General features: G+C 39.4%; 1 non-coding gene across 1 annotated transcript; it reads left to right on the top strand.

The window, feature by feature from the left end:
* Nucleotides 1-10,555: 10,555 nt before the first annotated feature.
* On the top strand, nt 10,556-10,662 carry LOC133078878 (U6 spliceosomal RNA). Its single transcript, XR_009697961.1, has one exon. It is a non-coding gene; the product is annotated as a U6 spliceosomal RNA (small nuclear RNA).
* The last annotated feature ends 2,730 nt before the right edge of the window (nt 10,663-13,392 follow it).

The raw sequence follows: 13,392 nt of genomic DNA, 5'->3' as shown, positions 1-13,392 counted from the left end.
GTCCCCCAGATGATGCAAAAAGTTGCAGCAAATGGATCCTGACTAAACCAGAATCTACCAGTTGTCTAAATATTCAGAGACCACTTTTTCTAGAAGCTCCTGGAGGTCCCTCACACTCCTACAAAACATGGGTTTTGAATGACTTTCTGGTTCCCAGCCAGCCCACACATTTTCAATCAGCAGAAATACTGCATCTCTCTGCCCAGGGCTGAGTCTCAAAGTTAGATTCCGAAGGGTTGGGTTTTTTGGGGTTTTTGTTTGTTTTTGTTTTTGTTTTTCCTGTTTTTTTTATACTGTAGGTGAAGTGCTGAAATACAAATTCAAGGTATATTGTGATAATTTTTAAATATCATAATCCCTAGAGCAATTAATAAAAAATAAGCAATTTTAAAAAATCCGGGCTTCCCTGGTGGCGCAGTGGTTAAGAATCCGCCTGCCAATGCAGGGGAGACAGTTTCGAGCCCTGGGCCGGGAAGATCCCACATGCTGCAGAGCAACTAAGCCCATGCGCCACAACTACTCAGCCTGCGCTCTAGAGCCCTCGAGCCACAGCTACTGAAGCCCATGCGCCTAGAGCCCACCGCAGGAGAACAAGAGAAGCCACCTCAGTGAAAAGCTTGCGCACTGCAGTGAAGAGTAGCCCCACTCGCAGCAACTAGAGAAAGCCCATTGGCAGCAAGCAAGACCCAACACAGCCAAAAAAAAAAATCCAAGAGAGGAAATAAAATGTAATGCTAAGATATAAATCTGAAGAAAGCAGCAAAGAAGGAGCAAAAAGCACATAGGACAAACAGTAACGAAAAGCAAGCTGTTAGGCTTAAATCCAACCATATTAGTAATTACATTAAATGTAAATGAACTAAACACTCCAAAGAAATTGTCACATTGGATAAAAACGAAACCTAAATATAAGGCTGTTTAAAAGAGACATACTTTAAAGATAAGGACACAAAGTGGTTGAAATTTTAAAAGATGAAAACCCATCTACCATGCCTATGCCAATCACGAGAAAGTTGGGGTGACTATATTAATATCAAAGTAGACCTCAAGGGACTTCCCTGGTGGTCCAGCGGCTAAGACTCTGCACTCCCAGTGCAGGGGGGCGGGTTTGATCCCTGGTCAGGGAACTAGATCCCACATGCCACAACTAAGAGTTTGCATGCCACAACTAAAGATCCCACATGCCACAAGGAAAATCCCGCGAGCTGCAACTGAGACATGGCACAGCCAAATAAATAAATAAATAAATGAATAAATAAATATTCAAAGTAGACCTCAAGACAAGGAGTGTGACCAGAAATTAAAAGGGACATTTGGTAAACATAAATGGGTCAATTAATTCAGAAAAAAATGACAATTTTTAGTGTGTATGCAACCAAATAAGCTTTGAAATACTTTGCAAAAATTGATAGAATCAGAAGAAGAAATAGGCAAAAACACAGTCATAATTAGAGATTTAACACCCCTCTCTTAGTAATCGATAGAACAGGCAGACACCAAAATAAGTAAAGATACAGAAAAAATTTAAAGCAATTGACCTATTTGCCCTTAACCCTCACAAAACAAAATACAGAATACATTGTATTTGATGAAAGATGTTTAAAATCTTTATACTGAATCCTCAAGGTATTACTGAGAAGAATTAAATTTTTCAAATATCATGCACAAAATATAACATATGTTAGGAAGTAAAACAAGTCTCAATAGATTTCAAAGGGTTGAAATCATACAGAACTTTCTCTGATCACCACGAAATTGAACTGAAGTAACAAAAGATAACTTTTTAAATGCCCAAATATTAGAGAACTAAATAATACACATCTAAATATTGCTTTGATCAAAGAAGAAATCACAATGGAAATTGGAAAATATGTTGAACTAATGAAATAATGATAAAATAACATCAAAATTTGTGAGATGCAGCTAACTGAATGCTCAGAGGGAAAGTTAATACACCAAATACATATAGTAGAAAACAAGAAAAGTTTAAAATCAATTATCTAAACTTCTAACTCAAAAAAGTTAGAAAAACAAAAGCAAATTAAATCCAAAGAAAGTACAAGTGAAGAAATAATAAAGATAAGAACAGAGGTCAGGGACTTCCCTGGTGGTCCAGTGGGTAAGACTCTGTGCTCCCAATGCAGGGGGCCCGGGTTTGATCCCTGGCCAAGGAACTAGATCCCACACGCATGCTGCAACTAAGAGTTCACATGCCACAACTAAGAAGCCCACATGCTGCAACTAAGAGTTCACGTGCCGTAACGAAGATCCCGCATGCCACAACTAAGACCCAGTGCAGCCTAAATAAATAAATATTTAAAAAAAAAGAGGTTAATGAACTAGAAAACAGATGAACAAATAAGAAAATCCACCCCTTCCCCCAGGAATAAATTAGGAGTTTAGAATTAACAGATACACACTACTACATATAAAATAGATAAACAACAAGGACTTACTGTATAGCACAGGGAACTATATTCAATATCTTGCAATAACCTATAATGGAAAAAAATCTGAAAAAGAATGTATATATATAGAGAGAGATAGATTACTCAATCACTTCGCTGTACACCTGAAACTAACATAATATTGTAAATCAACTATACTTCAAAAAAGAGAAAAATAGAAAGAGAATCCCTCCCTCCCCCAACACACTGGCTTTTTTTTTTTTAAGTAATAGAATTGTTACACCCTAGCAAAATTGTTTTTAGAAAAACATAAATTACCAACAACAGAAATAAAAAGGTTGATACCAATAGTTTCTTACCAAAATAAAAGGGTATAAAAAGTATTGTATGAAAAACTTCATGGCAATAAATTTAATTGTTCAGAAGAAATAGATTTCCTGAAAAATATGACTTTCCAAAACTGACACAAGAAAAAACTCGAAAATCTGAATAGTCCTATATTGGTAGAAGAAAACAGTTGAATCTGTAATTTTAAAACGTCCCATAAAGAAAATCTCCAAGGTTATATAGCTTCACTGGTGAATTCTATAAAACATTTAAGGAAGAAGTAATACCAATTTTTCAAAGCCACAGTAATTAAAATAGCATAGTCTTGGCTAAGGATGCACAAATAAATCAATGGAACAGAATAGTAAGAAATAATCCCTGCTATAGACTGAATGTTTGAAAATTCATATGTTGAAACTTAACCCCCAATGTGTTGGTATTTAGAAGTGGGGCCTTTGGAAGGTGATTAGGTAATGAGAGTAGAGCCCTCACAAATGGGACTAGTGCACATAGAAAAGAGACTCCAGAGAGAGCCTTCATCTCTTCCACTATGTGAGGTTACAGGTCTATGAAGCAGGAAGTGGGCTCTCACCAGACACCAAATCTGCCAGCACCTTGCTCTTGGAATTCCCAGCCTCCAGACTCTGTGAGAAATAAATTTCTATAGTTAATAAGCCACCCAGTCTATGGTATTCTTATGGGTTATAGCAGCCCAAACAGACTAAGATAAGCCCACACCTCTACAGTCAGTTGATTTTTAACAAAGATGCCAAAGTAATTCAATGGAGAAAGGGAAGTCTTTTTTTAATGGTGCTAAGTAATTGCATAACTATGTGGAAAAAACTGACCCCCTTGCCCACATCATACACAAAAATTAATTTGATATGGATCATAGACCTAAATGTGAAAGCTAAAGTTTCTAGAAGGAAACATAGAGAATAATTTCACACCCTTAGGGTAGAGGTAGGAAAAGATGTCTTAGAATAGAAAATGTACTAACCTCTTTGGTCAGTACCTTTAGAAAGAAAATGATAAATGATTTGGTCAAAAATTTTAAACTTCTCATCTAAAGACAATGTTAAGGGACTGAAATGCCAGACTGGAAGACAGTCTTGGTACACAGATAACTGACGAAAGACTTGTAACCAGAATATACAAAGAACCTCTACAGATCAACAATAAAATGCCAACCCAATAAAAATAGGACACTTCAAAGAAGAAACTACTTTGGAAGTCTCTTATCAAGTTAGATATACATATACGCTATGGTACAGTAATCCTACTTCTATGTATTTACCTAAGAGAAATGAAAATTATCTCTACAAAAAGACTTGTACATGAATATTCTAATGAACTTCATTCATAATAGCAAAAAACTAAAAACAACTCAAAGTATATAATTAGGAAAGTAGATAAACAAATTGTGGTATATTCATACAGTGGAACATTAGTAATAAAAAGGAAGGAATGATTGATCCAAGTAATATCACAAAATAGATGAATCTCAAAATTATCATGTAATTTTACCAGGTACAAAAGATAATATTGGTTGATGTGAGGAAGAAAGAAGAGTAGGAACCTCCAGGCCCTCATTTCCCCACAGAAACAGCAAGTAAACATCATACCGACCTAAGTAGTTTTGTGAGAACCCTAGAAACCAGTTAAGGATCTGCAGCAACCAAATGCATGCACAACCAAGAAACAGCCGCACTCAAAACATTCCAAACGAAAATTTCGTGGTATTTTTTTTTTTTCGTGGCATTTTTGATCACCCTTGTCCACCCCCACCCAGGCATACCTCAGAGAGAGGAAGTCAATTCCTGATCCCTCCCTTAGGGTGGAAGGAAGTTGTCTACACTGTTCTGACTTGTCTGGGGGCTATTGGAGGGTCTGTTTTTTCTCCCCTGACTCAGAGTGCTGACAGGAATGGTGGATTAGTTTGGGTATCAGATTGAAGGCTGATGATAGCAGTGTGGTGCTGGGCACCGTGGAGAGCCTCAGGGGGATTTCTGACCTGTGGGCACCTGGGGGCAAGAGACTGTGGGCGGAGGAATACAATAGAACACCCAAGGCCCTGAGAAGAAGAAGGGTGAGACTCTTAGGGACAAAAGATACTTTGAAAAGCAGCTGTGTATATAGAGGAATTAGAGGGAAAAGCACACACACAGGCCCAAGGAAGATGTACCACCCGAGAAGACCCTGAGCTCTCATGCTGCACTGATTAGGGGACTGACACCTGCACGGAGTAAGGCCGCAAAGACTGGGAGAGGTATCTGATTGTCAAATGCCCAGTTTTCAACAGATGCATGACCCATTCAAAGAAACAAAATAAATCTCCAGAAAATGACCCTAAAGAAAGGCTTCAAAATTACTTGACAGGGCTTCCCTGGTGGCGCAGTGGTTGAGAATCTACCTGCTAATGCAGGGACATGGGTTTGAGCCCTCGTCTGGGACGATCCCACATGCCGCGGAGCAACTAGGCCCGTGAGCCACAACTACTGAGCCTGCGCGTCTGGAGCCTGTGCTCCGCAAAAAGAGAGGCCGCAATAGTGAGAGGCCCGTGCACCGCGATGAAGAGTGGCCCCACCTTGCTGCAACTAGAGAAAGCCCTCGCACAGAAACGAAGACCCAACACAGCCAAAAATAAATAAATAAATTAAAAATAAAATAAAATAAAATAACAAATGTTCAAGTACAATTGGTGTCGGGAAAAAAAAAAAAAAGAATTCCCCCACCCTTGGTATCTAATCAAGTTCCTTTCTACAAAAAAAAAAATTTACTTGACAAACACTTTGAAACAATTGTCTTAGTGATTCAGCTTGATGACTTAAATAGGAACACATACAGAGAACTAAAGGAAATCAGGAAATCAATATATGAACAAAATGAAAATATCTACAAGAGAGAGAAATTATAGAGATCCAGTTTCTGGTCTAGCATATCAGGAGCTTGAAAGTTGTCCCTGTGTCCTAACAAGTAAAAAACTAAATGGACCAAAAATCAACAACTCTTCTTATATCCATTAGAGAAGTGAGGTCACAGGGCAAATTGCTGACCCATAAATCAGAGAGACAAGAAGATCCAGAGAATCAGAACTCACCAAAGCAGAAACCCATGAATAGAAACTTCTGTGGGAGCTAGTATCAGGGTAAGAATCCTAAACTGAAACTGACGAATTGCTGGAGGCTCAGTGTGGAAAAGTCTGAGAGTTTAAAACTCCAGAGGGGGCCATTCTCAGATGGGTGGGTTATCGAGTCCAAGCTCGCGCTGCCCAACGCCCAACAGGCCAATAAGTGCCAATAAATTGGGAGACGAGGTGCTGAGGTAAGGAATACGACTTTATTTTGAAAGCCGGCAGACAGAGAAGAGGGTAGACTAACGTCTCAAAAAAACCATCTTATCGGGGTTTGGATGCCAGTTTCTTTTATAGAACAGAGAGGGGGAGGAGATGAGGAAGTAAAGGGAAAAAGCCATAAGATTTGCAAATGTCCCGTGGAATGGCCAGCCTCGGGGAGGGGATGTGTTAGTTTCTTCTTTCTTGCAGCCATCCACAGGTGGACAGGGTCAGGATGCTTCCCTGAACAAAGGCACTTTGGTTTAACAGTCAGGCAGAGGGGCAGGGTTCCCTGAGGCAGGCCATTGTGTGTAGACAGGATCCTTTTAGTGAACAAAAGCAACAGGAAGCAAAGGTTAAAGTACAAGAGACAGATCCAACGTGTGATCAGATTTGACTCGTCCCTGTTACAGGTGTGCTTGTGATTTTGTGCGTTTAATCTCCAGGAGCCTTACCAGTTACTTATAGTAAGGACTGGAAAAAAAAAATTGCCTTGTGATTACAGCAGAGGGAGGGGAAAAGGAACCGTTTTGAAATATGCCAGAGCAGTCTCTGCTTAACAAAGCCTGCCCTCAAGAGAACTACCTCAACAAAGCGTACCTTATTGGAGTTTTATCAGAGCATAACCAACCTGAACGAAGGGAAATAATGCCAGCCCCTCCAGCCATCCTGTCCCACATAAAGGAGGGGGAAGGCTGTGACGTTCACAGCTCAGGGGTACAGTCTCGCTAAAAGACTGAGAACTAATATTGCATGGTCTATGGAATGCTACCCATCCCTCCACACCTTACCACCACATCTGTAAATGCCTATTTACCACAGATTGTTTTATCCAGTACAACATTTTTGTCTTTCAACAAAAATTACAAGGTATACTATGAGAAATAAAATATTGCCTGCCACATCAGTAAACAAAGGATGTCACCGTCCTCAGCGACTGCAACCCTCCATGAGCTGGTGAGCCCTGAGGGGACTCAGGAAGGAAACAGAGAATACCTGCCATGTAGCAGCCATCAGACTGCAGCCACTCCCTTCGGTGAGCCCTGAGGAAACTCAGGATGTGGAAACACAGGATACTGGCCCCAGATAACCGAGGTGCATATCAACGAAATGATTTCAGTAATCCCAGAGTCTTGCATCTTCCCATACATAGAAAAGCAATGTGATAAATTCCTTAACTTGATCTATCTCGTTTTCTTTAGTTAACAATAATCTTTTGATGTTCAGACTACCTGCCCTTTGTTGCAAAACTCCTATATATTCTAGCTCCCGCCTTGCCTCATCAGAGCACTTTTCTCAGGGTTGCTTGAGATGCTGCCTCCTGGACTTGACACCCTCAGTCCACCAAAGAAAGCATAATTCTCAACTCTCAGGTTGTGCATATACATATATATATATATAACATATATATATACTTTTAGTCGACAACTAAAAGGCAAAAAAAAAAAAAAAAGTTTGAAGAGACTGAGCAAGCATCAGAACCAGACTCAGATATGGCAAGAATGTTGGAATTATCAGATTAGGAATTTTTTTAAAACTATGATTAATATGCTAAGGGAACATTGTTAAAGTACTCTATTTCCTTTCCTTATTTGGTCAAAAATCATTTGACCATGTATGTGAGGGTTTATTTACGGGCTTTTTATTCTATTCTACTGGTCTGTATGTCTGTCTTTATGCCAGTACCACAGTGTTGTGATTACTGTATGTCATAATTACTGTAGCTTTATAATAATTTTTTGAAATCATTTGGACCTGAAGAAATATACAGAACACTCCAATCAACAACAGCAGAATACACATTTTTCTCAAGTGAACAGGAAACATTCTCCAGGATAAACCACTTTCACCACTTCTGTTCACCATAGTACTGGAAGACCTACCCAGAGCAGTTAGACAAGAAAAAAAAAAAAAGCATCCAAAAGAAAAAGGAAGAAGTAAAATTATCTGTTTGTAGATGACATGATCTTACATGTAGGAATCTAAAGATCCCATTTTAAAAAACTGTTAGAAGTAATAAAACAATTCAGCAAAGTTGCAAGATACAAAATTAACACATTAAAAAGTCAGTTGCATTTACATACACTAAAAATGAACAATCCAGAAAGGAAATTAAGAAAGCAATTCCATTTACAATAGCATCGAAAAGAACAAAATACTTAGGAATAAACTAAATGAAGAAGGCAAAAGTCTTGTACACTTAAAACCACAAAACTTTGCTAAAAGAAATTAAAGAAGAAACAAGTATATGAGAAGACATCTCATGTTCATGAATTGGAAGACAATTTTTTTTCAGTTTTATTGAGATATAACTGACATACAGCTCTATATAAGTTTAAGGTGTACCTCATAATGGCTTAAAATACATGCACTGCAAAATGATTACCACAGTAAGTTTAGTTAATATCCATCTCTTCATATAGTTGCAAAAAAAAAAGAAAAAAATGTCCTTGTGATAGAACTTTTAGGATCTACTCTCAAATATAGTTAACAGCAGTGTTAACTATAGTCACGCTGTACATTACATCCCCAGTACTGATTTATCTTATAACTGGAAGATTGTACCTTTTGACCCCCTTCATCTAATTGCTCTACATCCAAGCCGCCGCCTCTAGTAACCACAAATCTGATTTTTTTCTGTTTTATTTGTTTGTTTATTGTTTTTGTTTTTGTTTTAGATTTCACATATAAGTGAGATCATAAAATATTTTGTCTTTCTCTTTCACTTAGCATAATGACCTCAAGTTTTATCCATGTTGTTGCAAAGGGCAGGACTTCTTTCTTTTTGGTTGCTGAATAGTATTCCATTATATATAAATATATATATATATATATACATATTATATATGTATTATATATATGTATGTATACCAAATTCCCTTTATCCATTCACCTGTTGATGTACACTTAGGTTATTTCCGTGTCTTGGCTATTGTCAATGTCTCTTTGACATAGCAATTTTGTTTCCTCTGAATATGTACCCAAAAGCAGATTTGCTGAATAGTATGGTAGTTCTATTTTTGAGGAACATCCATACTGTTTTCCATATTGGCTGTACCAGTTTACATTCCCATGAACAGTGCACCAGGGTTTCCTTTTCTCTGAGTCCTCCCCAGCATTTGTTATCTCTTGTCTTTTTTTTTTTTTTTTAAAGGGAATAGTTTATTTATTTTTTATTTTTGGTTGCGTTGAGTCTTCGTTTCTGTGCGAGGGCTTTCTTTAGTTGCAGCATGTGGGGGCCATTCTTCATCGCGGTGCACGGGCCTCTCGCTATCGCGGCCTCTCTTGTTGCGGAGCACAGGCTCCAGACGCGCAGGCTCAGTAATTGTGGCTCACGGGCCTAGTCGCTCCGCGGCATGTGGGATCTTCCGAAACCAGGGCTTGAACCCATGTCCCCTGCATTGGCAGGCAGATTCTCAACCACTGCACCACCAGGGAAGCCCTCTTGTCTTTTTGATGCTAGCCATCCTAACAGGCGTGAGGTGATATCTAATTGTGGTTTTGATTTGCGTTACCCTGATGATTAGTGATGTTGAGCACCTTTTCAAGTACATGTTGGCCACTTGAATATTGCCTTTGGAAAAAGGTCTGGAAGACAATATTCTTAAGATGTCAATACTACCCAAAATGATCTGTAGATTCATGCAATCCTTATCAAAAACCCAATGGTGTTTTTTGCAGAAATACAAAAATCCATCCTAAAATTAACATGAAATTTTAAGAGACCCCAAATAGCCAAAAAAATCCTGAAAAAGCAGAACAAAACCAGAAGACTCAAACTTCCTGGTTCAAAACATTACAAAGCTTACAGTAATCACATCAGTGTGTTACTGGCATAAAGACAGACATACAGACCAATGGGATAGAGTAGCGATCCCATAAATAAACCCTTACATATATGGTCAAATGATTTTTAACAAGATTGCAAGACCACTCAATGTGGAAAGGACAGTCTTTTCAACAAATGGTGTTGGAAAAACTGGATATCCACATGCAAAAGACTGAAGTTGGACCATCACCTTAACCCATACACAAAAATTTACTCAAAATAGATCAAAGACCTAAATGTAAGAAAAAACACTATAAAACTTCTGGAAGAAAACATAAGAGAGGACTTCATGACATTGGATTTGGCAATGATTTCTTGGATATGACACCAAAAACACAGGCAACAAAAAGAGAAAAAATAGATAAATTGGACTGACATCAAATTTTGAAACTTTTTTGTACCACAGGACACAATCAACATAGTGAAAAGGCAACCCTTGGACTGGGAGAAAATATTTCTAAATCATATATCTAATAAGGGGTTAATATCCAAAATACATAAAGAACTTGCACAGCTCAACAACAAACAGCCCAGTTCAAGAATGGGCAAAGGACTCGAATAAATATTTCTCCAAAGAAAATAACAAACGGCTAATAAGCACATTAAAAGATGCTCAACATCAGTAATCACTAGGAAAATACTAATCAAAACTACAGTGAGCTCGCTTCGGCAGCACATATACTAAAATTGGAACAATACAGAGAAGATTAGCGTGGCCCCTGCGCAAGGATGACACGCAAATTCGTGAAGTGTTCCATATTTTTCAGCTCTATTTACAATAGCCAGGACATGGAAGCAACCTAAGTGTCCATCATCGGATGAATGGATAAAGAAGATGTGGCACATATATACAATGGAATATTACTCAGCCATAAAAAGAAACGAAATGGAGTTATTTGTAGTGAGGTGGATGGAGTTAGAGTCTGTCATACAGAGTGAAGTAAGTCAGAAAGAGAAAAACAAATACAGTATGCTAACACATATATATGGAATCTAAGGGAAAAAAAAAAAAAGGTCATGAAGAACCTAGTGGCAAGACGGGAATAAAGACACAGACCTACTAGAGAATGGACTTGAGGATATGGGGAGGGGGAAGGGTAAGATGTGACAAGGAGAGAGAGTGGCATGGACATATATACACTACCAAACGTAAAATAGATAGCTAGTGGGAAACAACCGCATAGCATAGGGAGATCAGCTCTGTGCTTTGTGACCACCTAGAGGTGTGGCATAGGGAGGTGGGAGGGAGGGAGATGCAAGAGGGAAGAGATATGGGAACATATGTATATGTATAACTGATTCACTTTGTTATAAAGCAGAAACTAACACACCATTGTAAAGCAATTATACTCCAATAAAGATGTTAAAAAAAAAACTACAATGAGATACTACCTCACATCAATTAGGATGGCTATTAATTAAAATTAATTAAAAAACCAGAAAATAACAAGTGCTGCTGAGGATGTGGAGAAATTAAAACACTTGTGCCCTATAGGTGGGAATGTAAAATGATGCACATGCTGTGGAAAACAGTACAGTGATGCCACAAAAGATGAAAAATAGAATCAACATATGATCTGGCAATTCCACTTCTGGGTATATGCCAAAAAGAATTGAAAACAGGGTCTCAGAAATATTTGTACACCCATGTTCATAATAGCACTGTTCACTATAGCCAAATGATGAAAGTAACCCAAGTGTCCATTGACAGATGAATGGATAAACAAATGTGGTATATCTATACAATGGAACATTATTCAGCCTTAAAAAAGGAATGAAATTCTGACACATGCTACAACATGGATGAACCTTGAGAACATTATGCTAAGTGAAATAAACCAGTCATAAAAGGACAAATACTATATGATTCCACTTCTATGTAGTACCTAGAATAGTCAAATCCATAGAGATAGAAAGTAGAGGGTGGTTGCCAGGGGCTGTGAGGAGGGGGAAATGGGGAGTTATTATTTAATGGGTACAGAGTTTTAGTTTTGCAAATGAAAAGAGTTCTGTAGATGGACTATGGTGATGGTTGCATAACTATATGAATGTACCACTGAACTGCAGACTTAAAAATGGTTAAGATAGTAAGTTTTATGTTATATGTATTTTACTACAATTTAAAAAAAAATCACACAAACATTCTCAACAAAATACTAGCCAGCTCCGCAACAAGAGAAGCCACCGCCATGAGAAGCCTGCGCATCACAATGAAGAGTAGCCCCCGCTTGCTGCAACTAGAGAAAGCCCACACACGGCAATGAAGACCCAACGCCGCCAAAAAATTAATTAATTAATTAAATTAAAAAAAAGACCCTGCACAGCCTAAATAAATAAATAAATAAATAAATATTTTTTTTAAAAAAAAGAAGAGCCAGTCGGTGTGACCAGAGGGGGCTGGGTCGCAAGGGCGGGGGCCGGGCTTCCAGCCAAGGGGCACGGAGTGGCCTCACACCTGCCGGTTGAGCCCCCAGGGAGCACGCCCGATGGCACAGCAGGTCCCCCCCACCTCCGGTACCGCCTCACACTCCCAGAACCCTTTGGCCCTCAGTCCCAGAATCCAAGCAAGAATCCCAACCTAGCCCATGCCCTCCTCCAGGTGGTTCTTCCCCTTCTCTTGCTGCCGTGGACGGCGCAAACCTTAGGACTCTTGATTTCAAAGCACCACCGGGGAACCCGTTGGTTACCTGGTCATTTACTCAGGGGGGTCTGTATGTTATTCTCTTTCCTCCTCCTCCTCCTCCTCCCCCTCCCCCTCCCCTTCTACTTATCATGATCATCACTGTTGTTATTCATAATTATTGTTATTTTCACCATTATTACTATTTATTGTCGTTGTTTCCATACAACGTTGAATAAAGTTTCTCTGTCCATAAAGGGTGTCCAATGTACTGAAAATGAGAATGGAGGGTTCCCCAACATCTATACCTGGTGCTGCCTGAAGCCCTTCTTAGAATGAGGTCTTAGAAATGCTTCCAGTACTTTCCAGAGGGCTGAATTGTCCCGTTGGCAGGGGGTTGTGCTGGAGGGAGGGGCAAGGGAAGTCTCCTTGATCCGCCTGAGCCTACGAAGGAGGGCATCTGCGGCTCTTTCTCTGTGTCCCTCGGGTGCCCAGGAAATGCTCCTGCTGGTCTGGAGACCCAGTGAGGGTGTCCCTGTCCACCCGAGCCTGCACAGAATATATTAAATTTCTGGGAACCTGGGAACCTCTTGTTTGGGCTCCAGTTATCCCCTTACCATCCAAGAATCACTGGGGATGACGCCCTGGCTGCCCTGCAGCAGCCCCTGGCCTAGAAATGCAACGTGGGAGTTCCAGATCTGGAGGGGACGGGCTAGAGCAGATGGCAGAAGGGTGGCCAGGGGTCAGGGCTGAGATTATTTCCCTTTCCCTAGTGCACAGTCACTCTGGTGAAGGGGACCCTACCTTCTTTTATGGTGTCTCTCTTCTCCTTTGTATATTGTAACAAATACTGAAATATACTTTATACTGAGAT

This window comes from Eubalaena glacialis, chromosome 1 (assembly GCF_028564815.1).
Source record: "Eubalaena glacialis isolate mEubGla1 chromosome 1, mEubGla1.1.hap2.+ XY, whole genome shotgun sequence".
In the NCBI taxonomy this organism is placed as follows: domain Eukaryota; kingdom Metazoa; phylum Chordata; class Mammalia; order Artiodactyla; family Balaenidae; genus Eubalaena; species Eubalaena glacialis.
This window is presented reverse-complemented; position numbering and strand designations above follow the sequence as displayed.